This window comes from Erinaceus europaeus, chromosome 3, assembly GCF_950295315.1.
Source record: "Erinaceus europaeus chromosome 3, mEriEur2.1, whole genome shotgun sequence".
NCBI classification, from domain to species: domain Eukaryota; kingdom Metazoa; phylum Chordata; class Mammalia; order Eulipotyphla; family Erinaceidae; genus Erinaceus; species Erinaceus europaeus.
The window spans coordinates 126,858,140-126,870,854 of record NC_080164.1 but is presented as its reverse complement, the minus strand read 5'-3'; positions in this window follow the sequence as shown (position 1 = coordinate 126,870,854).

Here is a 12,715-nt window from a genome sequence, read left to right as displayed (position 1 = left end):
CAAGGCTGACTTGAGTTAATGTTTCTTGGGTATCCAGACACCCATTTCTGACAGAGGTTCCATCAGTTCCAGTGAGCTTCTTCACAGAACTAAACTATCCATTCCCCACTTCTACCTCTAAGCAAAAAGCTCTTATCTTTACCCTTCACATTAGCAAGCCTAGTCACTTTACCTTCTATAGAATAGGGATGGAAGTTGAGAATAGGTACAGTGAAAAAAGGTACTTTTCTGCTTCTTTTTTTTCCCCTATAGGTCAGACACCCATATCTACAGCAGAATCCACAGCTGCCCAAAAACCAAAACAAAAGAAAAAATATGCACAGGAAACCAGACTTCAGTTATTCACTGTTACACCCTCAAGTTAAACAAAGTTATTCTTCACTGTTTAAAAACGATTAGGGCTGAAAATGGGTAGAAGACTCTGACTCTGAGACATTCTTTGAATGAAAACTTATGGAGTGGCCCAAGGTGGTCATGAACTGAGTACAGGTGTGGTGTCTTGACTTAAATCTGGAGGAATGATGATGTTAATAACCTGGGGTGGAGTGCAGGGAGGAGTAGTGTTGAGATAGAGAGATCTGTTCTTCTCTACACAGGAAAAGGCTGCTTGAGTAACTCCCCTGCTCTCACCCACTTCCTTTCTACTCAGTGGACAATACACTCAGTGTTACCCAACTTGATTGAGATCTTGCATTTAGACCTGAATATAAGAGGAAACAAACAAATGAAAGAACTTCCCAGTGTTCTCAGAGGATGGAGAAACAATGATGCAAAACATAATATAACTGTTAGCTTTCATTCTCCAGGAGGAGATGTACCAAACCAGGGAAAAGAAACCATCTGTGTTTGTCAATCCTCATATAGGCAGTGTTGACCTGCTATGTGCAGAGTACTATACTGCAAGCCTGCATATAGGTAGTGCTTAGAACATTGTGTAGCTTAATAAATGTTAACTGTCCTCATTTTCTTCTTTTCCTGAATCACTAGTGTGTGTGTGGGTGAATAATGATTTTTTATAAACCATTTCTATTTGTGATTAATAGTGATTTTCAAGATTGTAAGAGTACAGGGTATATTTCCATACTACATCCATCACCAAAGTTCTCTGCCCCATGGGAAGCATTAATATGATGATTTAAAAGACAGTAATTGTTACATGAGAACAATTTCTAATCTCTCCCATAAGTGTCTGTACACTACACATGTCCTAACACCCTCTGAACCTCCATCTAGCTCCTTCTTCTAGAGTCCTTGGCTTTGCTGCAATAGGCCATATCTTGTTTGTTTCAACCTGTATTTTTCTTTTGTTTCCTGAGTTCCATCTATGAGTGAGGCCATCCAATATTCTTTCTTTTTCTTTTCTTTTTTTTTAAGTATTGGATACAGACAAAGAGAAATTGAGAGAAGAGGGGGAGATAGAGAGAAGAGACAGAGAGATACTTGCAGCTCTGCTTTACCACTCATGAAGCTTTCCCCTTTGCAGGTGGGGACCAGGGGCTTGAACCCAGGTTCTTGGACATAGTAATATGTGCTCTTAACCAGGTGCAACACCACCTGGTCCCTATTCTTCCTTTTTCTTATTTGCTTTTGTCATTGTCATTATTATCAACAACATTTTTTCCTTTATTTTATTTCTTATAAACTTTTTTAAGATTTTAAAAAATATTTATTTATTTATTTATTTACTTCCTTTTGGTGCCCTTGTAGTTATCATTGTTATTATTGATGTCATTGTTGTTGGATAGGACAGAGAGAAATGGAGAGAGGAGGGGAAGACAGAGAGGGGGAGAGAAAGATAGACACCTGCAGACCTACTTCATCACTTGTTAAATGACTCCCCTCTAGGTGGGGAGCCAGGGGTTCGAACCGGGATCCTTCTGTCGGTCCTTTCACTTTGTGCCATGTACGCTTAAGGCACTGTGTTACCACCAGACTCCCTAGTCTCTTTCTTATAAACTTTTAAAGAAAAAATACAGTAGAGGTAATTCTCTGATTTGCCCTATCTTCCCTGTTGAGGTATATATACTTTATAGAGAAGGAACACTTTTAGGAAGGAAAGTTATGAGGGGAGGCAGTTTTTTTTTTCCCCAGATGATAATTTGTTCTCTTTGTAAAATTGAATCAGGAACCAGGCAACTCAGCTGCATTAGAACTATGCCATTCCCAATGAATGAATATGCTATAAGAAATTATTTGAGTACTGTTTATATAACAGACTATTTTTTATTAACATATCCCTGACAAAAATAGTTTTCAAAGAAACCAATAAAAAATTTGCTCCAGGGAGCCGGGCGGTAGCGCAGTGGATTAAGCGCAGGTGGCGCAAAGCGCAAGGACCGGCGTAAGGATCCGGGTTCCAGCCTACGGCTCCCCACCTGCAGGGGAGTCGCTTCACAGGCGGTGAAGCAGGTCTGCAGGTGTCTATCTTTCTCTCCCCCCTCTGTCTTCCCTTCCTCTCTCCATTTCTCTCTGTCCTATCCAATAACAACCACATCAATAACAACAACAATAGTAACTACAACAACAATAAAAAAAGACAACAAGGGCAACAAAAGGGAAAATAAATAAATAAAAATTTAAAAAAATCTTTAAAAAAAATTTTGCTCCATACATAAAACTGAAAAATACCCACTGTTCTAAGAAGAAACTTTTGGATGCTGATAAAAACCACTTACTGGAAGTGGAGTAACATTCTGCATCCTCTAGAAGACTGTGTTATATAATAGAGAATGAGGAAATGAAAAATCTAATTATAGTGTACAAACACTTTTGTCTTTAGTTGGAGAACCAGCTTTTCTGCAGATGCCTGGCAGACAGTACAGCTTGATGCCGATCACTTTGTAGTCCTGGGTACCCTCTTCTGCAGTCTAGTTCATATAAGATCAAAACATTTGTTGAGCTGGAAAAAATAAAGGAGTTGAATAATTCATATAATTAAAACATTCAAAAATGCAGTAGCCACTCTAACATTTTTTTATCCTAATAAGAGATCTTTCAAAAGAAACCTGAAAGTGGTGGTAGATAGCATGATGGTTATGCAAAGACTCTTGTGCCTGAGGCTCCAAAGTCTCATGTTCAGTCCCCCGCACCACCATAAACCAGAGCTGAGTAGAGCTCTGATAAAAACAACAAAACGAAACAAAGCACACCTGAGAATTAGATATTATTGTGACTCAAAACTGGTCTGACTCACAAGCAGGAGGTCCCAAGTTTGATCTCCAGCACTGCATAAGCCACAGTGATGCTTTGGTTCTTCCATTAATAAGGATATATCTTTAAAAAAAAAAATAAAGACAATGGCTATGATATTTTGTAGAAGGAAATAGTAGGGCTAGGAAAGAAATTTGCTGCATTTCTATTTCCTTTTCTCCCTTAACAATTCTAACTCAAAGCCTTTTCTCCTGCTCTTAGAACAGCAGACATTAATGGAGTGTTTACTCTCTCCCAGCACCAGTATAAGGCTTTACATTGAATGCCTGGTTAACTCATTAAATTGACACACAGAATGTGGCCAGCTGAGAGTACTGTTATAAAGCAGGATAAATTTCTAGCTTCAGGTGGACAAGGAAACTGAAGCATAGAGAGTCTGTTAATCATTCATACTTACACAGATCCTTATAATAGAGCCAGAACTTGAACATGGGGTCAGCCTTGCTTCCATAGTCTGTTTTCTCCCTTCCTAGCTTTGAGTTGCAATAGATGATAATATTGTGTATACTTAAGCTTTAAAAGTGTGATTATGGGGGTCGGGCGTTAGCGCAGTGGGTTAAGCGCACATGGCACAAAGCGCAAGGACCGGTGTAAGGATCCCGGTTCGAGCCCCTAGCTCTCCACCTGCAGGGGAGTTGCTTCACAGGCAGTGAAGCAGGTCTGCAGGTGTCTATCCTTCTCTCCTTCTCTGTCTTCCCCTCCCCTCTCCATTTCTCTCTGTCCTACCCAACAACAACAACATCAATAACAATGATAATAATAACCACAACAATGGTAAAACAACCAGGGTAACAAAAGGGGAAAAAATGACCTCCAGGAGCAGTGGATTCGTGGTGCAGGCACCAAGCCCCAGCAATAACCCTGGAGGAAAAAGAAAAAAGATTATTTGATATGTACTGCCTATTGCCTACTACCATAGCAATAGCTAGTGCTATTGTTGTATGATCACCTGACTTTTGGTGTTAAGAACATTTAAGATTAACTCTCTTAGCAGTTTGCACATACATAACATAGTATAATAAGCTATAATCTACGTGCTGTGCATTGGATCCCCAAGGCATATTCATTTTATAATTGGAGGTTTGTATCCTTTCTCCAAAATCTCCTTTCTGCAACCACCCAACTCCAGTCCATGGCAATTACCATTATATTGCTTCTGTGAGTTTAGCTACTTGATATTCCATGTGTAAATACCATCATATAGTACTTTTCTTTTTTTAAGTTTTTAAGATTTATTTTTTAATATTTATATATTTATTCCCTTTTGTTGTCCTTGTTGTTTTATTGTTGTTACTATTATTGTTGTCATCATTGTTGGATAGGACAGAGAGAAATGGAGAGAGGAGGGGAAGACAGAGAGGGGGAGAGAAAGACACCTGCAGACCTGCTTCACCATCTGTAAAGCGACTCCCCTTTAGGTGGGGAGCTGGGGGCTTGAACCCATATAGTACTTTTCTTTCTGTCTCATTTATTTTACCTAGCATGATACCCTTATTTTCAATTGAGGATCCTCACTGGGAAAACTGAATGACCATATATGCATACGAATGAAACTATGACCTTAAACTATTCACACAAAATCAACTCAAAGTTGATTAAAGACTAAAATATGTGATCTGAATCATAAAACTCTTAAAAGACAACATAGGGGAAAAACTACTTAATATTGGTCAAGACAGTGTCTTTTTGCTTTCATTAAAACAAAATTTGATAAATGGAACAGCTTCTAACTAACTACTTCTGTAAAGGAAACCATCAACAGAATGATAAGGAAACCCATGTAATTGGAGAAAAAATATTTGCAAATCATGTATATCAGATAAAGGGTGAATATTCAAAATATATAAAGAACTCATAATGTTCCATGTCAAAAAATAAAAACAATTAAGAAATAGGTGGAGGGTATGAATAGACATTTTTTCCAAAGACAAAGACAGTTACATTAAAAGGCACATGAACATCATCAATTACCAGGAAAAGTAAATTAAAACCACAATAAAATATCACTGTGTCTTTTAAAATGCCTGTCATCAAAAAATCAGGAGAGGGACTGGAAAAGGGACTCAGTAATAGAACATGTCATATGCCTTATAGGTTTGAGGCCCTGGGTTCAGTTCCCAGCACTGCATTATTATTGTTACTATTTCTAAAATGAAAGTAATACCTAATGTTGATGTGCAAAATAGGAAATTCTTTCACATGGCTGATGAGAAAGTATATTAATGTTGCTGTTATTGAAAACAATATGTATATCCTTCAGATTTATAAACAGACCTAACAAGTATCCAGCAATTACATTTCTGGATATATATCCAGAAGTGAAAACAAGATCTCAAAAGAGATAGTATCTTTACTTTTATATCCTCTGTGGCATTATTCCCCAGTTGCTTAAATATGGGAAATTTAAGTATTCACCAATTCATGATTTTTTTTTTCCAGATGGTCTCAGGAATGTGTGTGTGTGTGTGGGGGGAACATTATAGCACTGAAGTTTTCCCCAGTTCAGTGGAGGCCAGACTCAAACATAGGGGAGCATTCATGATAAAGCAAGCAGCCTCCCAGGTGAGCTATCTTGCTGGAGATTATATAAGCACATTATTTTTGCAGTCATGGAAATGGAAAATAATTAAGGGACATTTGTAAGAGTTACATTATTTGAACTTCTTTGGCAAATTTGAAATAGGCTCCACTTCAACCCCCTGCTACAATTCTAAGAAGCGTATTTTATAATTAAAGTTTTAATTTGGAGATATTTGTAGAGTCACACATAGTTGTAAGAAATAGTAAAGAGATTTTTATGTGCCTTCTACCCAGTTTTTCCCCAAGTGAGAACATCTTGAAAAACTGAACTATAATTGCATATTTTGGATATTGATTTGGAATATTCTGCATCTTGACTGTGTCATCGTCATGACTCTTTATGCTTTTCTCTTCCTCCTCTTCTTCTCTTCCTCCTTCCTCATCCTATATGCCATTTTACTGGAGGTTAATGATTTACAATACAGCTGTTGACACATGGGTAAAGTTTCTTATATGATCATGATAGGTGTCCTTTTCCACCATCATCATCTCATAACTTCTTTATCCAGTCATTTGCCAACGGGCATTTAGGCTGTTTCCTTGGCTGTGAGTAATGCAGTTATGAGCATAGGGGTGCACATGTCCCTTTGAGTTAGTGTTTTCGTGGCCTTAACGATAACCACACGCTTCCTCCTTCTACCCTATCCCTTCCTTAATTCTGATAACCATTTCTTTTTTTTCCCCCCTCATTTCTACTATTTTGTTATTTGAGAATGTTGCAGAATTGGAAATAAATATTATGTAAGATTTTGGTGTGTTTTTTATTTTTCTTCATTCAGTCTGTTTCTATGATGATACGCCCAGGTTGTTGAATGTGTGGATTTGTTCCTTTTATCACTGGGTACTATTCTGCAGATAATACTGAAATAGTGGGGGTTGGTGGTAGTGCAGCAGGTTAAGTGCACATGGTGCAAAGTGCGAGGACTGGCATAACGATCCCAGTCTGAGCCCCTAGCACCCCAGACCCCGGCTCCCCACATGCAGGGAAGTCGCTTCACAGGCGGTGAAACAGGTCTGCAGGTGTCTATCTTTCTCTCCCTCTCTGTTTTCCCCATCTCTCTCCATTTCTCTGTCCTATCCAACAATGACGACATCAATAACAATGATAACAACAACAATAATAACTACAACAATAAAACAAGGACAACAAAAGGGGGGAAAAGCAAATTAAAAAATACTGAAATAGTGCCCTACTTAATAATATTTAATAAATAGTGCTACTATTTAAGCATTTATTTGCCTTCTAACAGACATTTGGGTTGCTTTTAGTTTTGGGCTATTACAAAAAATGAAATTGTGGGTGGGGGTAGATAGCATAATGGTTATGCAAAGAGATTCTCATGCCTGAGACTCTGAAGTCCTAGGTTCAATCCCCCACATCACCATAAACCAGAGCTGAAAAGTGCTCTGGTAAAATAAAAAGATTGAAAATGTTATAAGCATTCACATTTCTATCTGTGAACATAGTCTTTAGCCTTGTGGCCTAAATGCCCAGGCCATATGGTATTTGTAGCTCTACCATACTTTTTTCCCACCAGAAAACTGCTCTTGTTGAGACTGGGAACTAATTGAACCTGGTAGTTTGGAGCCTCAGGCATAAAAGCCTTCTGCATAGCCACTATGCTGCCTCCCCAAGCTACATAATCATTACAAAAAATAAATAAAGTTGCCAAATTGTTCTCCAGAGTGGCTGTATCATTTTATATTCACACCAGCAATGTATGACTGAGTCATCCAGTTTCTCCTTGTTGCCACTGAAATTTGAGTCTTTTTTTTATTACTACTATTTTCAATCTCAACTACTTTTTTTTTTTTGCCATGGCTTCACTGGGACTTCATGGCTACATGAGCCTACTACTCCTGGTAGACTTTTTATTCTCAGAAAGGTAGCGATTGATAGACAATGAGAGACAGAGAGGCCACAGCACTGCTCTATTGCTCAGGAGGTGTCTGTCATCTTTGTATGGTTCTCCCAGGAGGTGTTGGGGGCTTGAACTGGATCCTCATGCATGGCTAAGTGTGCGCTCTACTGAATGAATGTTTCTAACTAGTGTGTGATGCAATTTCTTTTTCTTTATTTTAAAAGATGTGTTCATGTTTTAAAAAATGTATACTTAATATATTTATTTACTATTGGATAGAGACAGAGAAATTCAGTAGGAACAGGGAGATAGAAAGGGGAAGAGATGGAGAGATACCTGTAACCCTGCTTCACCACTCATGAAGCTTTCCACCTGCAGGTGGAGACTAGGGGCTTGAACCTGGGTCCTTGTGTACTGTAATCTTTGCACTTAACCAGGTGCTCCACCACCTGGCCCCTTGTGTTGCAGTTTCTTTATGTGCATTATGTGCTTAATTTGCATTTCCTTAAACATGAATGATATTGAACATTTTTTCATATGCTGACCTGCCAGCTATATAGCTTTCTTGGTGAATTAAAAAATTATTAGTGTTTTATAAAATTATAAGATGATAGGATTGTAATTCCACACTAGTCCCACCCCTATAGTTCTGTGTCCCCATACCCTTCCAGTAGAAACTGCAATAGTTCTCCCAAGGTCACAGACTATATCTGTTGACTATATCTGCATCTATATCATCTGTATCTATATCTGCACCTGCATACATACATATGTATATTTGCCCCCCCTTTGTGGTTTTTTTTTTTTTTTGCCTCAAGGGTTATCGCTGGGGCTTGGTGCCTGCACTACAAATCCACTGCTCCTGGAGGCCATTTTTCCCATTTTATTGCCCTTGCTGTTGTTGTTGTTATTGTTGCCATTGCTATTTTTGTTGTTGGATAGGGCAGAGAGAAATCGAGAGAGGAGGAATGAGAAGGACAGACATCTGCAGACCTGCTTCACTGCCTGTGAAGTGACTTCCCTGCAGGTGGGGAACTGGGGGCTTGAACTGGGATCCTTATGCCAGTCCTTGTGCTTTGTACTTTGCGCCATGTGCGCTATTGCCTGACTCTCATGTTTGCCCATTTTTATCCACTTCTACAGTCCTGCCTTTACTTAGTTTCTAAGTCACATTTACACCTGTTACTACTTGCAAGTGTCCTTCCTTTTTCCTCCTCTCTCAGATAAATGAAGCAGTGCCTGACTTCCTTTGGCATTTTCTAGATTTGCTTCCCATTCAGTGATGGCATAAAAACAAAGATTTCTAGAGACAACTGTTTTAGATCTTGGTGGAATTGGGGTCCAAAGCCCATCTTCCTCTATTCTTCCTTCACCTCTAGAAGTATGAATCAAAATTGTTTTGGGGGTGCAGAAGGAAGTAGTTATGGTTTCTGTAATTGCTTCTCCATTGGATATGGATGTTAGCAGGTCGATCCACACCCCCAGCCTATTTTTCCCTTTCCCTAGTGGGGTAGGGCTCTGGAGAGGTGAGGTTCTAGGACACATTTGTGAGGTCAACTGCTTGGGGTGATCAGGATGGAGTCATAGCAACCTCTGCAACTTGGTGGTTGAAAGGTGATAAAATATAAAGCAGAGCAAAATGTTTTAAAAAACAGGAACCAAAGGGTAGGAATAGATCTTGATGAAAGTTTTCAGTGTATATTTAAATGTTTAACACAAGCAAAGTCTACCCATCCTCCCACTCATACAGAAGGAAGTCCCCTTGCCACCACAGTGCAGCCCTGCTGACTTTCTGTCATCCTGGGTGTGTCAGACTCTTTGACCAACAAACTCACTAGTAGGTCTGTCACCAATTTGCTTGGTTCTCCCTGAACTCAGCCCTTCCCAGATTTGGAACTCAACTTTTAAAATTAATCCTTCAGAAAGGAAGGCCCTGCCTTCTTTAAGTAGATCCTCTCAATGTTTCTCTCTGGTTTCCATCATTTTCTGTCACACACTCCCCCTTATAATCTGACATCTGCTTGCTTGGCACTGTTGTCATTTAAACCACAAGGTACCCATTTTCTGAGGTCAGTAGTCTTTTTCTTCCCATCTAAAGATCTCTGACACCTGCATTAAGTATCAAGTGTGCAGTATCCTCAGATTTGAAAAAAAAAAAGATATTGCAATGTCATTTTATCCATGTTTCAATTTACCAGAGATTCCCCCACTATATTTTCCCTTTTATCTATTCATATTAGCACCATCCCTTGAGTCAAGCTGAGACACATCATATTTCCCCATGAAGTATAGTGCATAGCACAAAGTTCTATTTAAGTTGGCATTTAGCCATTAGATGGACATTTAACAGAAACCTTTTTTATTTTATTTTATTAGTGATTCAGTATTGATTTACAAAATTATATGTCAACAGGGGTATAATTCCATACCATTCCTACCGCCAGAGTTCTGAACCCCAAGTCCCTCTACTGTAAACCACTGTGGTTCTCCCAAGGTTGTAGATATGGGTTAACTGTCATCTCTGTAACTATCTGTCCACATTTATACATATTTACCCCCTATTTCTTCAAGGTGGAATCCTCTTTTCCCCTCCAAGCCACATATAACCCTATTACTACATCCAAATATATCCTTTTCATCCTTTCTTTCTGGGACCTAATGGAGCTGGAGTTCAGAGCCCTCTTATCCTCTTCCTATTACTTCTACCTCACTGGGAATATAGATCAAAGTTGTTTTTGGGGTGCAGAAGGTAGGAGTTCTGGTTTCTGTGATTGCTTCTCCACTGGATTTGGGCAGTGGCAGGTCGATCCATACCCCCAGCCTTAACAGAAAACTAACTTAGTACTTTAATATATGCTGTCTCATGAATGATTTATTTTCTTTAAATACAGATGTTTCTGTGTGAGGTACATAGGAATACACACTAAAGCAGGATTATGGACTGAATTGAACCCCCCACCCCCTGCCAATTTGTATCTTGATGCCCTAGCACCTAGCACCTCAAATTGTGGCTGGATTTGCACTCAGGTCTTTGTAGAGGTGTCTAAGGCTGGCATATGTGCCCTTGTAAGAAATAACAGGCAAGGAGTGAGACCTCAGAAGAAGCCAGCCCTGCCACTATCTGAAAACCTCCACACTTCCTGTAATGTTAAACACCCTGTTATGGTGGCCCTGGAAAACACATCCAAATAACAACAACAAGAATGACAGCAATGTCATGGTAAAATTGTAGAATTTTGTTGTCTGAGTCCCTGAATTTCTAACTTCTATAAAATTAAATGCAGGCTTTGTCAATGAAGTTATCTTGATGCTATCTGTCCTGATCAGGTAGAAATAGCTGGTTTGGGATGAAATAATGAGAAAAATTGTAAATGAAGAATTCTTTAAAAATAATAGTAGTAAATGAAGAAGGAACTAGTTGGCTAATCAGTTTCTTTTTTCTCTTTTTGGAGAATCTGAAAATGAAATTCCCAGTTGAAATTGATTGAACTTTTAAATGGTCACCAGGGAAAGTGTGCTGTTTGAATAGAGTGTGATCTCCCAGCTCAAAAAGTCTGGATCTCATACTGAAAGTCATCTCCCAGCATGTTCCTTGAACAGTACTCTTACAACTCAAGTTGATGCTTCTAAGCCCTTCATGTGAGCATCAGAGTACAAACCAATGCAGGCATTCCTTAGGAGTGACTTAGACACATGCTCCCGAAAAGGGCTGCCCTCTGCAAAGAGGAGTACTAGACATGGACTCTGGAAGTGAACCAGGACGTAGAGTTTGTGGGGCTGACAAAGCAAACCTCTCACTTCATTAGTCAGGTCAGTGTGTTCATGCATCTTCTTTCACTCCCTTGAATAAATGCAACAGGCCAAGATTAGCCAGAGATGACGAGATACAATCTGATAGCTAGGAAGACCTTCTCCACTGAGCCAGGCTTCATTTCACAAGGGAGACAGATGAGACCTCCAAGTGCTCTAATCAGTGTGTGTACACGTATGTACATGTGGAATATTTATAGCGCTCTACCTCAGTCTGAAGTGAGAGATAAAGAGTCCTCAGAGACATACTCAGCTTGAAATTTCTCATGCTACAAATGGAACTTTGCAGTCCCTTGGTAGACTTTGTCCAACATCTCCGAGGGAAATACATTTTAAGGGATGTTCCAAGTTAATTGCTTATCTTACATTGGGCTAGGAGTTAAATCCTATCAGTACTACATCTGGAAAACATAAAGAGATTGATGAACGGCTGGAGAAAGATGTACTGTAAATGAAAAGCAATTCACTCTCATCAGTGAATATTGTTCAGTAATTGCCTTTTTGATAAATGGCTTCTTCTCCTCTTCACTGATAGACATAGGTACTTGTCTTCTAGCACTTTGGAACTGGGGAAGTAAGGTGCTGACTCATTTGACACTCAGCCCTAAGGATGAAATGCACACTAAGCTATAATATTTCTACCATGTAAACTCTTGGGCCTTAATAAAACTTTTTAGAAATAAATAGACTACTCATTTCCCTAAGGAGAACTCAGACTGATGGAAGAAGTAGACACCTGACACGGATTTGAACAGCAAATCTAAAGACTATGATTAAAAAAAAAAACAACCAAAATATACTGTTCGTCTCTCCAATTACCTGTCCTGGTTAGTGCTCTTAGAACAAGTTCTTCACTGTTCCTTGGAATAAATCTAGGAAAAGATCTTTAACTTATTTTAAATTTGTAAGCTTTATTTCATTTGATAGGACAGAGAATTATTGAGAATAGAGGGGGTGGAGGAGAGAGGTTGACAGAGAGACATCTGTAGCACTGCTGCATCATTTCCGTCTGCAGGGGGAGTCCGGTGGTTTGAACACAGGTCCTTGAGCAGGATAGCATGTGTAGTCAACCAGGTGCTCCACAATCCTGCCCCTAAAAATTATTTTTTTTAAATAAAATAAAGGTACCAAGAGAAAGATTTTTAAAATTCTTTTATTGTTTATTTATTGGATAGAGACACAGAGAAATCAAAATGGATGGGGAAGATAACGAAGAAGAAAGACAGAAAACCCAGCACTGCTTCACCACTTGT